We start from the raw sequence: 19,753 nt of genomic DNA on the forward strand, positions 1-19,753 counted from the left end.
CATCCTGTTCTGTAAACAAAGCATATTTAAGGACAAAACCTCTAAATGCACTCTGCAGCAATGGCTCTTGCTAGCTTGTTATGGGCCCCAAGATGTACCAGCGTGAGGTAGAGCTGGCACTAGGGAGCCCATGCAGGGGGGTTTTGGCCATTGATACTAAAAATCTTTGTGCTCCTCTAGGTCTGAGCTGGTTTCACATGGAAGGTTTGGGTATTTCATGAGAGTTAGATACCCCAGCAAGCAATCCTCTCCCTGAGCAGAAGCGGTCTGATCTCTGAGCATACCACAACTAGCTCCAGCTGGGGAACTTTAAATCTTTTAGGGAGATCTGGAGCATCCTCATATACATCTACCTGGCAGCCATATGGCTCACTCGCATGTAGTAGGCACCCAGACTGGAACAGATGGCACAGCAAAGATGGCCACAGCATTCTTTCATGTGGTTTAGAAGTAGAAATACTTTTGCAATCGTATAACTCTTTGTATCTGTGTACCTAAAACTAACAAAGGACGAGTTGTGAAATATCTTCCCACCCAGAGGCACTGAGATAAGGAAACAACGACTCTTACAGAGGCCCTGAGAGCTGGAGACTTCAAGATAAGGAAGCAAAGACACCTACAGAGACCCCGAAACTGGCCAGAACTGACCTAGCAGTTTAGGCTCAATGATAAGCTATACAGCTCAGCACATTTTGCAACCAAGAGAGCAGCTCAAGAAAGACAGCTGGCATTCATCCCTAGGGCCCCAGAGAACACCACCTGGGTAGCACCACACCTGCACAGCAGATAAGGACCGTGGGTGGGCAGAGTAAAGCACCTCTTGGAAGTACTTTCTTTATGCTTTTGATAGATTCTGTTATAAAAAAGAGCAACACTGAAAAGAAATTGTGTAAGTGGAGATACAATTTTACCTCACACAATACATGATCTGAACACTAACAACATCTCAGAGGTCTTCATTCCAGTCAAACCAAAAATCAGAATTAATTACTTCAGGAGGCTGCTAAATGCCCACAGCACTGGAAAGTTGCTGGGAACGGCAGGAACACACATCTGGCACCCACGGCTGATGCTGCAACAGCCACTAATCACTTCCTACCTAACCGGGGGGCCTGGTGGCCCCCCGGCCTTTAGATCACCACCACCATTCACCCAGTGTACACCAGGGGCACTCACCAGTGACGAGAGAAGGATCCTTCTGCCCGGTCAGGCACAGCTTAGGGGTTCTGCTCTTCCTGGGCCAGATTAAATAGGGCAGTGTGCAGGGAAGGCAAAGTGGTCACACCTGGGGTGGGAGGAGACTCCAGCAGAGCCCAGGTGCTCTGAGTTTGGAGAGAAAAAGGGAGAAAACGGGGCAGGTGGAGTGGAGAAGGGGCAGATACGGCTTTCCAGTGTGATCTGGTATAGGTGGTCCTGCTCAGGCAGGGGGGTGGGACTAGATGATCTTTAAGGTCCCTTTCAGCCCCTAACGTTCTCTAATTCTGATACATATAGACACTGATCAGATCTCCTCTCAGCCTTCTCTTTTCCAGACTAAACAGCCCCGGGGCTCTCAGTCTCTCTTCACAGGGGAGATGCTCAAGTCCCTTAGTCATATTCAAGCCTCTCCATTGGACTCTGTGTAGGAGATCGCTGTCCCTGTGGCATCCAGGGAGCTTCTCATGCTGTGGCTGAGTCCTGGCTAAATAAAAGGCCTTTAAAGTATAGGAGTGTTGGTGCACAGGTTGTCTAACAACTCTCCCTCAAGTTAAATCAGCCATGAAAGCAACAAGATGCAAGCAAAACCAGACTGCTCAGGCACTGACTCATATTTGCTGCAGCGCAGATGTAAGAGTATTCCTGAGGTTTTTGGAAATGCCCTGTTAGCATTTTATACCAACTTGTTTCCTCCAAGTCTCACTTACTATAGATGAAACAGATGAAGAGCAGCTTTATCTCAGCCATTCATGAGGCTGCTTGCTGCCAAGTTCCACCTCCATGAAAAGGGTGGAACTGGGTGCAAATGGCTCAGATGCAGCTTCAGCCACTCACCAGAGCATTACCTCGGGACTGCTGAACACTGCACAAACCAGACTCACACAAGATGGTTTTCTTCCCTGCACACAACTTCTGTCTTGCAGCAGTTGAAACTAGTGTGCAAAACAAATATCAACTACTATATATGTGTATATAGAGAGAATCACAGAATCAACGAGGTTGGAAGAGATCTCCAGGATCATCCAGTCAAACCTAGCACCCAGCCCTAGCCAATCAACCAGACCATGGCACTAAGTGCCCCATCCAGGCTTTGCTTCAACACCTCCAGGGACAGTGACTCCACCACCTCCCTGGGCAGCCCATTCCAATGCCAAACCCTCTCTCTGGCAACAACTCCTCCTAACATCCAGCCTGTACTTCCCCCAGCGTATCATTGCACTGGACATCAGTGAACACAGGCATCACATTTCTAAGATTATCTACATTTTAAAAGTATATAATATGTATTATTATAATCATTATTATTAATATTATTGCACTTTATTCTATTTTAATTATTTCTATATATTCTTAGAAGTGTGATATATTAAAAATTATATAGTCTATATTATTATAATATTGTTAATGATACCATTATATCTCATTGTATTTTAATTATTTTTATATAGAGAGAGAATCATTGAAGTGTGATGCCTGTGTTCACTGATGTCCAAAGCAATAACAGGACAAGAGATAAGTGCAAGCTAGAGCACAGAAGGTTCCACATGAACATAAGTGAAAGCTTTTTCACTGTGAAGGTGAGAAAACACTGGTACAGGCTGCCCAGAAAGGCTGTGGAGTCTCCCCTGGAGACATTCAAAATCCATCTGGGAGCACTCCTGTGTGACCTGCTCTGGGTGGTACAGTGAGGGTGGTGAAACGCTTGGCACAGGTTGCCCAGGGAGGTTGTGGCTGCTCCCTCACTGGAGGTGTTCAAAGCCAGATGGGATGAGGCCTTTAGTGACCTGTTCCAGTGGGAGGTGTCCCTGCCCACAGTGGGGGGTTAGAACTAGATGATCTCTGAGGTCCCTTACAACCTAAACCACTCTATGATTCTATGCTCTGGCAGGGGGGTTGGACTTAGTCTTTCAAGGTCCTTTCCAACTTCTAACATTCTGTGAAATTAATAGATTATTTAATGTTAAACTAACTGATAATTAATAACTCCTCATTCTCAGACACTATTTCTTTTTATGAGCAAGTGTTTTGAATTTTCAGACCATGTGCTATTTCCAACCCTAAACGCTTCTCTTTCCCCAACATTGGACACTTCTAAGATTCAGCTTGACAGGGTGCAGGGCTATCTCATTTGGACTAAGCTTTTCCCTAGAAAATGATCCTTAAGTTCCCTTCCAACCTGGCATTCACTGAGTCCATGATTTAACAGAAAGCCAAGAGGCCTTGGATCACAAAAGCAGAAAACCAGCACTACAGAGTTCCCTCTCAGAAGACATTTAAGTTTTATGTGATAAGCAAAGCCTGTGACAAAAAGCACATGTAATATGATGTAATTGCATCATTTCTCAAAGTTTTACATAATGACTTTCTGTTTCTAAATAGTACCTCACTATTGGGAGCAGGAGAATGCAATTGTTCTCTGGATGCTGCTGTTAGCTCCTAAGGGCACGATCAATCCTGCCGAGCCCCATAATTCATGCACTGTTTGCTTCTGATACAGCTACATTTATGAAAGCAATGCAGTGATTAGATTCCTCCAGAATAAATGTCTCCATAAATCCTTGTCTTGCAGATATTATTAACAGCTACATCCAGTAAAGGTCTTGGGCCACCAGCATGAGGCTGAGGCAGAACTAACAGACTTCCAATCAAACTATAATACAATAAAGGAAATTAAAAGAAAAGAACAAAAGTCCTCTCCCATGTCTCTTGATAATCACAGAATGACAGAATGTCAGGGGCTGAAAGGGCCTTGAAAGGTCATGCAGTCCAATCCCCTGCCAGAGCAGGATCACCCAGACCAGATCGCACAGGAACACATCCAGACGAGTTTTGAATATCTCCAGAGAGCGAGACTCTACAACCCCCACCCCCAGCCCCGGGCAGCCTGTCCCAGTGCTCTGTCACCCTCACAGGGAAAAAAATCCTCCTCATGTTAACATGGAACTACCTATGCCTCAACTTCCACCCATTGCCCCTTGTCCTGTCATTGGGCATCACTGAGCAGAGCCTGGCTCCATCCTCCTGGCATTCACCATTCACATATTCATAGAATCATAGAATCAACCAGGTTGGAAGAGACCTCCAAGATCATCCAGTCCAACCTATCCCTCAGCCCTGTCCAGTCAACTAGACCATGGCACTAAGTGCCTCATCCAGTCTTTTCTTGAAGACCTACAGGGACGGTGCTCATAAACATTAATGAGCTCTCCCCTCAGTCTCCTCTTCTCCAAGCAGCAGAGCCTCAGCTCCCTCAGTCTTTCCTCCTTGACCTAATGTTTGGAATTAGAAGAATTAACAGCAAAGAAGATCCTCGTGAGAGAGATGTTTCATTCCCCTAATGCAGGACTCATTTACAGTCACGAGGCACCTTCCTATCTAACTGTAGTCCATCCGGTGCCTGGAGTGCTGCTTTGGATCTTGCTCAGCAGGAACTGTCCCAGCTTCTCAAACCATCTTCCCATGTGAGGCAAACCAGTCACAACATCAAGCATCCTTCTGGCACATTTTTGGAAAGATTGAATCTGATAGGCATTTAACACAGCGTGAGCAGAATGAGATGCCTTCACAAAAAGCAGCCAAGGACACCGCTAAAAACCAGAGGCTGCTCTAGCAGTCAGCGGGTGCCCATCAAAGGACAGCACTTTCTGCAGCACCTCGAGCCAGGGGAGAACAGTGCCCTCAGCTACCTCAGGTTAAACGTGATCCTAAGTCAGGATCCAGGTTACAGGCAGAAAGCACACAAAGGGTGAGATTAATTTCCAAACTCAGACATCTGGATAGGAGATAGCTGGAGAAAGATGAGTGGATTAGGGCATACCTCATCTCATTTAAGGAACACACCTAAAAGTCATGATGTGCTTCACTCCTTGGGATTGCTTTTCCCACACTGGCTATAAAGTGAGTCCTAAAAAGCTAAACCAGATACAAATGTATGCACTGCAGACTCCTAAACTGAGCTGAAATTTGTCTTGCACCGAGTGCTTACTAGTAATTTAACTAATAAGAAACATGGATGAAAGTGAGTCAGTGCATTATTTTAATATTATTTATGTTGCCACTGGATTGTGCAAAGAGCAGAAAGATGAAACAGAGACTGGAAAGACATAAATCTTTCCTAACCATGGAGAAAGTCATATTTATGCACCTCCCTGTACACAATAATACTGTATTGATTTCCATCAGTTCCACACAGGACATCAATACAGTGAAAAACTCAATTCTGAAGTCAGTAGATCTAACATGAAACAAAACAAAACAGACCAAAAAATCAAACAGAAAAATAAATCCCAAACACCAACAATCAAGAAAACAGAGTGGGAGCACTAACAAACCTATAGGACTTCCATGAGAGTTCAAAGAGATTTCCACATGTAACCACTCCAGCCACTGGGTTCCATTGGACACCATCAGGGAATCTTCCCAGACACAAATATAATCAGTCTAAATACATTTCAGATTTGAAAATGTTGATATTAATTTACTTTACAGGACAGAAAGGCTGATTCTCAGTGTTCAAGAGCACCTCAATTCAAGAGAGATGTTGAGATACTGGAACGTGTCCAGAGAAGGGCAACAAAGCTGGTGAGGGGCCTGGAGCACAGCCCTGTGAGGAGAGGCTGAGGGAGCTGGGGGTGTGCAGCCTGCAGAAGACGAGGCTCAGGGCAGAGCTCATTGCTGCCTACAACTACCTGAAAGGAGGTTTTAGCCAGGTAGGAGTTGGTCTCTTCTGCCAGGCAAGCAGCAACAGAACAAGGAGACACAGTCTCAAGTTGTGCCAGGGTAAGTCTAGGCTGGATGTTAGGAGGAAGTTCTTGCCAGAGAGAGGGACTGGCATTGGAATGGGCTGCCCAGGGAGGTGGTGGAGTTGCCATCCCCGGAGGTACTCAAGAAAAGCCTGGATGAGGCATTTAGTGCCTTGGTCTAGTTGCCTGGGTGCTAGGTTGGACTGGATGAGCTTGGATGTCTTTTCCAACCTGGTCAATTCTATGATTCTATGATTCCTTTACATACAGTAATATGCAATTAAATAGTAATTCAGAGATACAAAACCCCTCCCAGCAGCAAACTGCCCAAGAGGGGCTTCCAACTAACCCTCCTCCTTCCTTCCACCCTTTCCACCCTCTCCCTTATCTCAGAATCTCCCTTGCATACAAGGTGAGCTGGAAAAGGTCAGCAAAAGGGTCAGAAGCAGAATTACGAGTTAAGAACATGCAGGTTCAGGCAGAAGAGTTAATACTGTGACAGCCAGAGACTGACTTATCTTTCTTTGTGTCCTTGTTTTAGTATGTCCCAGCAGAACAAATGGGTAATATTGACATCACCATTATTTTCCTTTCACAGCAAATAATCTCATTTTCTCTCATAAAAACATTTCAATTAGCTTCAAACCAGCACAATGTCCTTACTTGTACCATCTATCTCACTATCCTTTGCCTTCTTTGGCATATAGTCTGCCCTCCAGGAGAGCAGCACAGAATCATGGAATATATTTTATTGAAAGAGACCTTAAAGATCATCCAGTCCAACTTTCAATCCAGCACAGCAAGGTCACCACTAAACCTAAACCATGCCTCTAAGCGTCAGGTCCACACACAGTTTAAACACCTCCAGGGATGGTGACTCCACCACTGCCCTGGGCAAACCATTCCAATGTCTGATAATCCTTTCAGTGAAGAAATATTTCTAATATCCAGCCTGAACTTCCCCTGGCACAGCCTGAAACCATTCCTTTAATCCTCGTATCCATTTCCTCTAGTCCTGTTGCTGAGCGTTCAACTCCTTCTGAGGGTTCAACTAACTGGTACCTCAGACAGACACATACTTTATTTCCCTGCAAATCACAGATGATCCATTGAAAGGGAGCCAAAGATTATAACTATGACAGTGCCATAGAAAAGTTAAAAAAACAGACAAGAGAAACAATAAAATAAAAGGAAACAGTCGGTAAATCCCCAGCTGGGTTTTGCAATCCTCATTAAAAGAAATGAAGATAAGAAGCAATCCTTAATTGAAAGAAAGCAGAATTCACAGTTCATCTGTTCCATCTCTGCTTTCTCCCTGAGCACAAGCCAGCTGTGGCATAACTAACATTGACTGTGCTGCCTCTGGTCTTTTTTAATTACTCATATTTTAACTTTCCTCTTGTCATTGCCTATTTTCCCATATTAATACCAGGGTTTTACCTTGGTTTTTTTACTTTTGTCTACTATCTCCTCTTAAATTTCATTTTGACAGTGTTTTCTCTTTGCTGCTTCAGCTAAACACCACTTTGTCTAGGTGTCAACTCTTCCATGTGCCTTCAGTCCATGGGCTCTCTTCAGCATGGGATGAATTTGGTTGCATAGCAGAGGCAGACCAGATTTGCCATGGCCAGAGGAAGGGGAGATGTCAGCCACAAGCATGAGCCTGTGGGCTTCAGGTCAGAGCTTGATATCCCCTAAAAAGCAGAAGTGGCTCACTGTCCAAGCAGGAGGAGGGGTTAAGCAAACATAGCTAGTCCTACCTACAGGGGCATAGCTGGAGGATTTTGCTTATCTACCATCAGATGAGATCTCTTTCTACTTGCTCTGCCTTTGTCTTTCCAGCTCCCCAAGCATGTCTCCAGCTGAATCTCTCCATCAGGGTCCCAGCAGACACTGCTCTCTCATCACTCATCACTGCTGCATTGATCTTTGCTCTCTTTCCCACACTTGCAGATATGTAGGGCATCACCTTGGCAGCAAACCAGCCCAGTCTCAGGTAGGCAGAGTGCAGGAAGAAGCATGTCATAAGTCTACACTCTGCTCTGGGACTAACTAGACATGAGACATCTGAGGATACAGCACTGCTGGCTGGGTTGGCCATTTCACAGCAGGGTGGGATGCTCCTGTGCAGCCTTTGACACTGTGGTGGCCCTGAGGCACATGTGAAACCTTTTCCACTTCTCTTTATGATGTGTCTCAGCTGGTTTATCTCTAAATCAAACTCCTTCACACCTGGTCATAAACATTTCCCAGCTCCAAACATTGTCAGTGGCACATTCTCAAAAGGAAAAAAGAAATCTCCCCAGAGAGAAGGAAGGAGGAGGACTTAATGTATTTGATTCTCAGTTGGACAGGTTGGGGCCACTCAGAGGTCTGAGCAGTTTGCAGTAGTTATGCTGATGGTAACCACCCAGAAGCATAAATTATTTATGAGTAAAGACACTTGCACAGCACTCAGTAACCAAACAGAGGAAATAATTTCCTTCACCAAGCAGACAATAAAAGTTCTAAACCCTGGGTGAGGCCTTGTGATCCCCCTCCAGTCATATTCCATGGTGTACCCTCCGTCTCTCTTGCAAACACAACCACAGAAAGGCTAATTGTGCTCTGCTTGTCTGGATTAATGTGTTGTAACCCCAGGTAGCACTCTGAAGATTTAGCCTCTGAGGTCTCAGGCAGTAATTGTCACATCCCTGAAGGAAAGGAAAAACTCATTCTGCTTTATGCAGTCCTTCCATTATCAGCAATATGCAGCAGCTGCAGTATTACATCAGATTTGGTCAGGGTCTTTAATATAAACAGAAACCACAGAGAGGCATAAAACTTGGGCAGCCTCTTCTGTCCTTCTGCATTGTGGGACTACAGCCTATGGGAAGCTGAGGAGTGGAACAGTTTAGCTACATTTGAGCTGGCCTTGAAGGAGTCAGACTGGAAGTCTTCCCAGGGTCCCTTCCATCCCTGTTTCCTCTGGCTGCTGCCTGGTTGAAGTAGAGCAAGTCACACAGAATCACAAAATCATGGTTGTAAGAGACCTCCAAGATCATCCAGTCCAACCCCGAACACAGCACTGCAAGGTCAATGCTAACCCATGTCACTAAGTGCATGTCTAATTCAGACTCTAACCTCTTTCCAAAAATAATTCAAAGCAGGTAAGAAAATAATCTTAGCCTTGCCTCTAGCTGAAGGATGCCTGCCACCTTAAAAAGGAGAAAAGTTCTATCCACTTCTGTGCTAGTTTGAAGCTAGCTAGAATGTTTTGGTGAGAAGAATTAGATGCTAGGCTGTGAAAAGGAAACAATGGTGATGGCTGCTTCACTCCTAGGCTTGCTGAGATGTATAAGAACAAGAACACAAACATAGATAAGGGAGTTGCTCTCTGGGCTTTTTTTGAGCTGCACTTCTCTCTCTAACATAACTTGCAGCCTGACTAATCCTTCTGCTTCCTAATCCCCCTGGCTGACCCTGCAAACTCACCTTAGGCATAAGGCAAAGTCTGGGGTAAGGTAGAGGGGTGGGGGAGAAGGTGGAAGGGTGGTTGGGAGCCCCTCCTGGGGACCCAGGTTTCTGGGAGGGCTGCTGTGTTTCTCTATTACCTTTTAACTTGTATATTTCTGTATATATTGTAAATATCTGCTTGTATATTGTGCTAAGTTGTAAATATAAAGCTTCATTCGATTTTCCAGAGCTGCTGAGTCTAGCCTGGGTGATTTTTCTTAAGTGGGGGGGTGAGGGGGCAGGTAACACCCAAACCATCACAATTTAGCACTTAGATGATGTTCCTAAGATAACCTCAGACACCTCACGAACTGCGCTGCATCCTTAAAAAAGTTACAGGAGTGGTGCTTTTCCCTAAAAATTGGTATTACTTTTCATTTTCCTGGGGATTTTTTTTTATATCTGGATCTCAAGGCCCTTGGCAAAGGTAAATAACTGCAAAATAAACCTTTGAAGGAGCACGGTTCTAGCAGCTATGTGTGGTAAGAGAAATTGGTTGTGAATGCATAATTTAGGGCTTCAAGGAAAAATTTAAAGCCAGGTATAAATTAAGGACCTAATACTGCTCTTGCTGAAGTCTGTTAGAACATGACTGGATTCTAAATGACCACTGGAGGTTACTGTTTCCCCACAGAAATTCAACGAGTCAAGCATTATGCTAATTCTCTTCAATTATTAAACACAGGCATCCTTAATATCAACGGCTACAAATTGCTCTCACACATGGCAAGCTGTGTGCAGCGTGTTCCAGGGGGGCAGGAGGCAGTAGGCAGGGGAGAGCATTTGAGCATGCAAGCCTGGAGATGCAGCTGGAGAAAGATTTCTTGTTGCTTATCATTATCATTTGTCATTGATATGTGTATTACCCCAAGACCTACAAACCCAACATCTATTAAGTTTCTCCTACGTGAAGTGCTCTAGAGATTGGAAATGCTGCTGCAGCCACCCACAGCCTTAGTGAAGAGACAACAGACCATGACTGGTAGATAGAAGCCACCAGAGAGTATTGATTGGCATAACAGACAGCATCATGGTCAATGGCATCCTGGCTGGTACTAAAAAGGCTGTGGCCAGCAGGAGGTGATTGTCCCCTTGGACTTGGCTTTGGTGAGGCCATACCTCAAGTACTGTGTTCAGTTTTGGGCAACACAATACAAGAGAGATGTGGAGGTGCTGGAGCGGGTCCAGAGGAGGGCAACAAAGCTGGGGAAGGGCCTGGAGAATAAACCTTATGAGGAGCAACTGAGGGAGCTGGGGATGGTTAGTTTGAAAAGGAGGAGGCTGAGGGCAGACCTCATTGCTGTTTACAGCTACTGAAGGGACATTGTGGAGAGGCTGCTGCTGGGCTCTGCTCACAGGTAATTTGAGGCAGAAGAAGGGGGAATGGCCTCAAGCTGAGGTGGGTAGAGTCAGATTGGACATTAGAAAAAAGTTGTCATGGAAAAAGTGGTCAGGGACTGGAATGAACTGCCCAGGGAGGTGGTGGAGTCATCAACCCTGGGTTTAAGGGTGGTTTGGATGTGGTGCTTAGGGATCAGGTTTAAACTGAATCTTGTAGAATAGGATTCTAGGGTGATCCTGAGGAGCTTTATCCAACCTGATGTTTCTGTGATTCTGTGACCATCCACGTGCCAGCCACCCCTTTGTCCCCACATCCTGGCAGACATTGCAGACACAGAAGGACTGTTTTAAGGCAAGATCTAAAAGAGGACACTAAAGATATGTTGCACATGCTTACAGAAGCTGTTCTGCAGTGCACTGGGGAGCATGAGCTTTATTGTGGTGTATCCCTCAGAACAGGTGAGCAGGCAACATTGATTTTTCTGGGGGCAACTGTAGTGACCAACATCTTCAGTGTGAATGACAGGTGCCAGGCTGGCTTGAACAACAGATTGACTCTGTGTCCAAGTATTGGCCACTGTGGGGACCTTGCATTACTGCTTTAATGCAACTTCTCACCTTATGAGAAGGTGCTCATTTTTGGGGAGATGTAGTATCACTCTTTTTTGTCTGTATTACTTCTATTCAGAGCTTTTTTCTGTGCAGCACTGGGCAGCTTTAGGTACCTGCTGCAAACCTGGGATAATGACTGGGGTTTTTTCCTGCCTCACCTATTCAAAGGAAATCTCTGGAAAGCAGAGAATTTAATACCCACTTGTGTTGCCTTTTAATATCCATTTCAGCAACATTTGTGTGACAAATCTGGACAAGGGCTGCCAGAAACTCTTTCAGTACTAGTTGCAAAAACAGTAATAAAGTAGTTCTGCATCTTATACTGTGATGGTTTGGGTGTTACCTGCCCCCCCCCCCCCCACTTATGAAAAATCACCCAGACTAGGCTCAGTCGATCTGGAAATTGAAGGAATGAAGCTGTATTTACAGCTTAGCACAATAGACAAGCAGGTATTTACAATCTATACAGCTAGAGACAGAAACACACAAGTTAAACAGTAATACAGAAATACAACAGCCCTCGCAGAAACCAGAGTCCCCAGGAGGGGCTCCCAACCTCCCTTCCACCTTCTCCCCACCCCTCTACCTTACACCAGACTTTGCCAATCACTCTCTCTGCCAACAACTTCCTCCTAACATCCATCTTAGACCTCCCCTGGCACAACTTGAGACTGTGTCCCCTTGTTCTGTTGCTGCTTGCCTGGCAGAAGAGACCAACCCCCACCTGGCTACAGACTCACTTCAGGGTCACAGGGTTTTAGGTCACGTCAGGAAGAGTCTAATGGGGATTTACCCACAAGAACCTGATCTTCACATTGGCAAGCAGAGGCACCTAATAGCATGTTGCAGGCAGTGCAACAAGAGAAGATCAATGCAACCCAGAAAGACAAAAAAAAACCCCTACTCAGTGGTGTGTGGAGAAAGCATTGAGTCGAGCAGAGGGGAAGCAGCTGCTTTGTCATCTGCAAGGCTCTGTAAAATACCACAATCTGAAAAGAATAAAAGAATTTTTAAAATAGCACTCCATTTTCCCTTCTTTAAAGATTTGTCACCACCATCATTTTCTCTTCTACAAAGTTCTCTTCACCATCAAAGCCTTTAAAGTTTAATATAAAAGTGACATACCACTCTTTTTCGCCCTCCCCTTTCCTTTTATTGGGGGAGGGTGGGGGAGGATTTGAATATTTTACTTCATTGTAAGGTAATCTTTATCTTCTTCAGTCTAAAATTGGCTTTGATATTCTAAGCAGGTTTAGGAGCTCTGGTGGAAATTCAACAATCTTCTGTTCATTTAATGAAAAACAAAATTCTGTAATTTATATCTCTGTCACATGGTGCAAGGGCATTAACATAGTCCTTGCAGCTGTTTCACTGAAAGCTTTTCTGCAGGTAAAGCAGGGCTAGGCACAAGAGGAGGCTCACTTTCCAAGGTGTTGCACTTGGTTGGCTCCCAAACATCTTCCCTCAGCACAGACTGGCATCCTCACTTTGGTAGCAGGAGACAGAATTTTTGTCCTTCCAGTTACCACATTGCACCACCCAGAGCCAACCATATCCTGGGCTGCATCAAAAGAAGTGTGGCCAGCAGGCTGAGGGAGGTGATTCTCCCGCTCTACTCCACTCTGGTGAGACCTCACCAGGAGTACTGCATCCAGTTCTGGAGGCCCTGTTACAAGAAGGATGTGGAGATGCTGGAGCATGTCCAGAGAAGGGCCACGAGGATGATCAGAGGGCTGGAGCAGCTCTCCTATGGAGACAGACTGAGAGAGTTGGGGTTGTTAAGTTTGAAGAAGAGAAGACCTTGTTGTGGACTTCCAGTATCTGAAGAGAGCTGACAAGAAAGCTGGGGAGGGACTTTCTAGGATGTCAGGTAGTGATAGGAGTAGAGGGAATGGAGCAAAACCAGAAGTGGGTAGATTCAGACTGGATATTAGGAAGAAGTTCTTCACTATGAGGGTGGTGATACGCTGGAACAGGCTGCCCAGAGAGGTGGTGGAAGCTTCATCTCTGGAGGTCTTTAAGGCCAGGCAGGATGTGCCTCATCTCTGGAGGTCTCTAAGGCCAGGCAGGATGAGCACCTGATCTAGTATGAGGTGTCCCTGCCCATGATCCTTGAGGTCTCTTCCAGCCCTGACAATTCTATGGTCTGGGCAAGTTTGGAAGTTGATAGCAGCCCTCACCTCTTAAGCAGGTGCTGGATAAACACTGAACACCAGACTGTGGTTGGTATGTGCCATTTTACAACCCTTGTACCATGACCTCAGTAGAAACAGTAATAGGTGGGTTCGCATTTCACGGTAAATCGCCACTGCAGCACTGTTCAAGTGCCCACCCAGAAAGGAAGGAAAATGATCTTGCTGCAATGAGCACTGCAGTGAGCAAACTGTTGCCACTGGCACATAGGAAATAAATGGCTTAACAAAGAATATTTTTATTAAAAGCAGAAAAGCAAAACGCCTCAAACAGGCAGATAAACATTAAGTCATTCTCAGAGCATAACCATAATTCATAGCTTTCTCTTCCAGGGAGAGAAGAGCCTTGCCAGCTGGATGCCCTTCCTGTTCTCTGCCAACATGCACCAGAGGTTTTACAGCCGTTCAGTGCTCTGCCTCAGCTGAGCAGGCTGGTTCCTGGTGCCTCTCAGCTCTGCCCCAGCTTCACCACCATCCACCACCTCCCTTCAGTCCTTCCTCCACAGAGGTGCATGTGTGTTACTTACACAGCCTGGGGACATCTCTTCTCCTTCCTGGGTGGGTGGTGCAAAGGACACTTCTAGGAGATGGCAGTTCTGCCTGCTGCTTTCTGAGCAGCCTGTGAAAGAAGCTGATGTCACTCACCTTTGAAAGCAAAGACAGCTAGCAAACTGCCCTCTGAGCAGCAGGACGTGTTGATGACTTTCCCATGTCGCAAGCAAAATGACTTCTGGGAGAGAGGCAATGAGGAAGCAGGTGGGGGTGAAGAGAAGAACAGCATGTGGGAGTCAGTCCCCTGGCAGAAGTGAGCACAGTCACATCCAGATGCCCAAGCAGAGTCACGATGCTGAAACTTGAAAGGAAACATGAAAACTCTATTAGCATCATACTTCTGCTTTTTCGCAGGCCTGGTTGCTCCCAGGGGATGAAAATGTAGCCTACACAAAGCATAGACAATATTGTGTTTTATCAAGGGCAGAACAAAAAAGGACGTAAGGATTCCGTGTTACCAATGGGAAAATCATCCTCATCTTGTACTGCAAGTACATCTCCAGAAAGAATGCTGATGGTGATAAAACCTCATGCAAAATGCTGAAGGAATGATCCCCAGGATCCTTAAATATTAACTGTATAGGGCTCAGCTGGTATCTTGGCTGCAGAGAAAATGTAAGGCTGATGGAAGCAGGACTGGCTACTTCTGAAGCAACTCTTACAACGGTAATGAGTTTACTGTAGCAAATAGCAGCATTATCCATAAAAATGACATTTCCTTTGCTGCAATTTTTGTAAGAATGCCTACTCTGCTCATGGAAACCTGCTTTTCAAAGCAGTCACAGAAATTACCTGCCCTTTTCTGTATCTAGCTTTTACTCTTCCTTCTTCATTTAGCTGCCTTGAGAGAGCAAAACTGATTTAACTAAATTACTGCAACCTGCTCAGGCAGACAGCTACAGCAATATTAAAGTGTTAATATGTTTTTATAAGAGGTATCAACTAATGCTCACATCAACATAGTGCTTATACAGATTTGAATGACTTTCTATTTCTCCTACAAAGAGTTTAGCCAAGCCTTCTGAACAAACAATAGCTCCAGTAAGCGTGCACAATAGTTGGTAGACTTTGATATCAGCTTGATTTTCTTGCTGAAGTTGAGATGAAAAATGTCCTCTAGGCTACAAAGAGCCAGAAGAGGTTTTGAGGTGAAAAATGGTATTTTCCTGGTGGATTTATTTTAACTCCAGAGCTAGACAAATTTCAGACAGTGTGCAATGACAAAATGACATATTCAGTGGTTCCACTTTGACAGTGACCATTACAATACTGCTTGATCTTCTAAAGAACATTTCTTTCCATTTTTCCAAGCAGAATAAGGCAGGAGTGTGACTGCCTCTTTGTCCCACCTTGGAGCAGTATTAAGGCAGTAGGAAGTTGGCTCACGATGATGTGAATTAACTGCAGAAACCTAGAATACTTTGGGTTGGAAGAGACCTCCAAAGGTCATCTAGTCTAACCTCCTCTGCAGTCAGCAGGGACATCCTCAACTAGATCAGTTTACCCAGAGCCCTCTTGAGCCTCACCTTGAACATCTCCATGGATGGAGATGTGTGCTCTTGCAGTCCAGAAAGCCAAAAAGATCCTGGGCTGCAGCAAGAGAAGTGTGGGCAGCAGGGTGAGGGAAGTGATTTCTGCTTTCTACTCCACACTGGTGACACCTCACCTGGAGTACTGTGTCCACTTCTGGAGCCCTTATCATAAGAGGCATATGGATATGCTGGAAGGTGTTGAGAGAAGGGCCACGAGGATGATCAGAGAGCTGGAGCTGCTCTCCTGTGAGGAGAGACTGAGCGGGTTGGAGCTGTTCAGTCTGGAGAGGAGAAGGCTCTGAGGTGACCTTATTTTGGCCTTCCAGTATCCTAAAGGGGCCTACAAGAAAGCTGGGGAGGGACTTTTTAGGCTGTCAGGTAGTGAGAGGACTGGGGGGGAATGGAACAAAGCTAGAAATGGTTAGATTCAGACTGGATGTTAGGAAGAAGTTCTTCACTATTAGAGTAATGAGACCCTGGAACAGGTTGTCTAGGGAGTTGTTGGAAGCCTCATACCTGGAAGTGTTTAAGGCCAGGCTGGATGAGGCTCTTGACAGCCTGATGTAGTGTGAGGTGTCCCTACCCATGCCAGAGGGGTTGGAACTAGATGATCCTTGTGGTCCCTTCCAACTCTGACTGATTCTATGATTCTGTGGGGCCTCCGTGGACAATTTGTTGCAGTGTTCCATTACCCTCATGGTAAAGAACTTCTTCCTAACATCTAATGTAAATCTGCTCTTCTGTAACTTGAAACCACTGACCTTCATCCTACAACACAGACCTTCATAAACAGTCTCTCTCCATCATTCTTGTAGGCCCCCTTTAGGTACTGGAAGGCTGCAATTAGGTCTCCCCAGAGCCTTCTCTTCTCCATGCTGAACAACTTCAGCTCCATAACCAAAAAGCAATAAATAGATGGATATACTACAGCAGAAGAGGCAGTTATCAGTTGATAATGAAACTGTCAACAATTATCTAAGATGGAGACATCAAGCCATGCAGAGTTCAGAGGGACCCATACCTTTTGATTACCTTCTCACCAAATAGTTTAACATGCATCCAATGCCATAATTAAACTCAGCTCATAACAGAGGGGCTGCATATCAAAGCTTTCTTCAGAAACTTAGTATTGAAATTTTTATAACATCCTGATAAATTCTGCTGCTAATTTGGTTGTATTTTCTTAAGCCAAACAGCAGTGGCTGTTTGAAGCTCAGAGTATGCCGTAACCGTCCCGATGAAGATGAAAGGAGGAACAGAGAGTGCAGCTCACCCACTTCAGAAAAGGCTCTTCCTAATTGCAATCAAAGCCATCGAGGAGTTCCTTGTAGGGCAGGTGAGAGAGTTTTCAATTAACACTGCCTGCTTACACAGTGACAAATCCTGGCTGGCTAAAATGTCTGTAAAACAGGCTAATCCCTGAGAGATTTCTTCATGTTAAAAAATAAATAATCATAATAATAGTATTGTGTGGGTTTATTTGAGGAAAGAAGTTAACAATTTGTGCACCCAAAGCACTTTGATGGGAAATTTAAGCAACAAAACACTGCAGACTTTCAACTCACCTGTGAGCTCTAAGGACTTTTAATCACAAATACTTTTGAGGTTTTGATGTTGAGATGTTTGCGAAACGTGAAGATTACCTCACTTGCCTTTCTTTTTACTTTTTTCTTTCTCCTCTTGCTTCTTTTTTGGTTCTTCTTTTTTCTTTTCTCTTCTTTTTTTCTTTTTTACTTTTCTCTTTTCTTTATTCTTTTTTCTTCTTTTTTTTCTTTTTTCTTTTTTCAATTTCCTTTTTCTTCATTTTTCTTTTTGACCTTTTTTCTTTTCTCTTCTTTCTTTTTTCTTATTTCTTCCTTTTTCTTTTTGATCTCTTTTTCATGTCTCTTCTTTCTTTTTTCTTATTTCTTCCTTTTTCTTTTTGATCTTTTTTCTTTCCTCTTGTCTTTTTCTTTCTTTTTTCTTTTTTCATTTCCTTTGTTCCATTCTCTTTTCTCTTTTTGTTCCTTTTTTCTTTTTTCATTTCCTTTGTTCCATTCTCTTTTATCTCTTTTCCCTTTTTTCTATTTTCATTTCCTTTGTTCCATTCTCTTTTATTCTTTTTCCTTTTTTCATTTCCTTTGTTCCAATCTCTTTTATCTTTTCCCCCCTTTTTTTTCTTTTTTCTTCCTCTTGCAGTTGAGTTTTGAGTAGTTTAGCTCAATAGAACGTAGAAGTCACAGGTGAAGACAACTTTCAATGTCACATTTTGACATGGTCTATTTTTTTTCTCAGAATGAGTTTACAGCAAAATAAATAAATCTTTGAGAGCCAGTGAAAATATTCCTTTTTTTTTTTTCTTATCAGTTTTGACCATACTATTTACCTTTTCTTCTAATAATGTGTACAGTGTCCAGTTCTGGGCCACTCAGTTCAACAGAGACGTTGAGATACTGGAACGTGTTCAAAGAATGGCGATGAAGCTGGTGAGGGGCCTGGAGCACAGCCCTCTGAGGACAGGCTGAGGGAGCTGGGGGTGTGCAGCCTGCAGAAGAGGAGGCTCAGGGGTGGCCTCACTGCTGTCTACAACTATCTGAAGGGAGGCTGTAACCAGGTGGGGTTGGTCTCTTCTCCCAGGCAACCAGCAACAGAAAAAGGGGACACAGTCTCAGGTTGTGTCAAAGGAGGCCTAGGATGGATGTCAGAAAGAAGTTCTTCCCAGAAAGAGTGATTGACATTGGAATGGGCTGCCCAAGGAGGTGGTGGAGTCACCATCCCTGGAGGTGTTCAAGAAAAGCCTGGATGAGGCACTTAGTGCCATGGTCTAGTTGATTGGACAGGGCTGGGTGCTAGGTTGGACTGGATGATCTTGGATGTGTCTTCCAACCTGGTTGACTCTATGATAATATACTGCCTTTTTTTTTAACCCTATTCTGATCTCTTCAAGCTTTCTAAAAAAAGCTTGGCTACAGAAATACTATATGAGAAAACTTGATCTCTTTAGGTCTGCCAAAAAAGCTTAGCTACAAAAATGTTACATGAGAAAAGACAAATATCTAAGTAAAAGGTAAACTCAGCTCATTACCAAGTTGCTGTGAAGGAGTCACCATGCTCCTCTTGCTGAATCATTTCCACGGGCAATGTTGCAAACTTACTCTCAACACCTGTGGAGAGAATAAAGTCATTACTACAGCATGTCAAAGCCACAAAACTTCATGAAGATTGCAGATATTAAATGTCATTGGTCCTACTAATTCTGATATCATGCAGGCTGAAAGCTTATCCAGTGAGAACCAGAGAGATACATCCCCATAACTCCGGCATCATGCAGCTTTACTGCCACCCTTTTCCAAAGCACAAGTGAGGGACCTTATTAAAGGAAGCACATAAAGTCATAGTTTTCTTCACTTATAAAAGAACAAACCAAGTCTTACTCTTTGACACATTCTGCCAGTTAGAAGGACACTGGCAGTCAGTAGATTTTAATCTGAGTTTTCCAGAAAGGTACCTTCTTGATCATTTTTGATACAGCTCTCAGTGGAAATAGATGGTATGTCAACAAAATCACTTATTTTTATCTTCAAAAGATGCCTTGAAAAAGAAGTGATGTTAAAGGTTTATTTCTTAGCTGAGAGTAGAAAAAAAATAGAAGAAAAAAAAAAGGGGACTATTATTCCATAGTGAATCTGAGTCTATCTAACCATTACCTTCCTCTCTGGGTTATATCTTTCAGTTCTACTACCGATAAATTTCAGGCTTATTGTGGCTACAGCCTTGTTATGGCTGGTTACTTCAGTTTCACATTCCATTTGATGCAACCTCATCCATTAGTAGCTATTTTCCCACTTAGGACCACAGCCATTATTTCCCCTCTGTTGCATGAACAGGCATAAAAACAGTGAGGAAAAGTCAGATGACAGAAGCCATAGTCAGAAGCCTTCTATGCAAGAAGCAGCATCATCCAAACCTAAATGAAACAAAATTGACAGTGCAATACAATAAATAAATAAAAGTTCATGCACAACAATGACACACTGAGAGTAAAGAAGAACAGTACAATGCTTCTCTCAGGAAAGAGAAATTAAATGCCTAGCTCTGTGAGCAGCAGAGA

The 19,753-nt window shown here is 44.1% G+C and overlaps 1 long non-coding RNA gene across 6 annotated transcripts in view; it reads right to left on the reverse strand.

Moving 5' to 3' along the window:
• Positions 1 to 18,808, reverse strand: part of LOC135186516 (uncharacterized) — a 234,956-nt gene extending 216,148 nt beyond the window's left edge. For 5 of the 6 annotated variants that reach the window (XR_010306991.1, XR_010306992.1, XR_010306993.1 and 2 more), the window contains exon 1: positions 1,177 to 1,234. This is a non-coding gene — a long non-coding RNA (uncharacterized LOC135186516). Of the gene's footprint in view, positions 1 to 1,176; positions 1,235 to 14,224; positions 14,433 to 18,727 lie in introns of those variants that run through there. The other variant, XR_010306994.1, reaches the window with a different exon arrangement.
• Between the last annotated feature and the right edge of the window lie 945 nt (positions 18,809 to 19,753).

The sequence above is a fragment of the Pogoniulus pusillus genome, chromosome 25, assembly GCF_015220805.1.
Source record: "Pogoniulus pusillus isolate bPogPus1 chromosome 25, bPogPus1.pri, whole genome shotgun sequence".
Taxonomy (NCBI): domain Eukaryota; kingdom Metazoa; phylum Chordata; class Aves; order Piciformes; family Lybiidae; genus Pogoniulus; species Pogoniulus pusillus.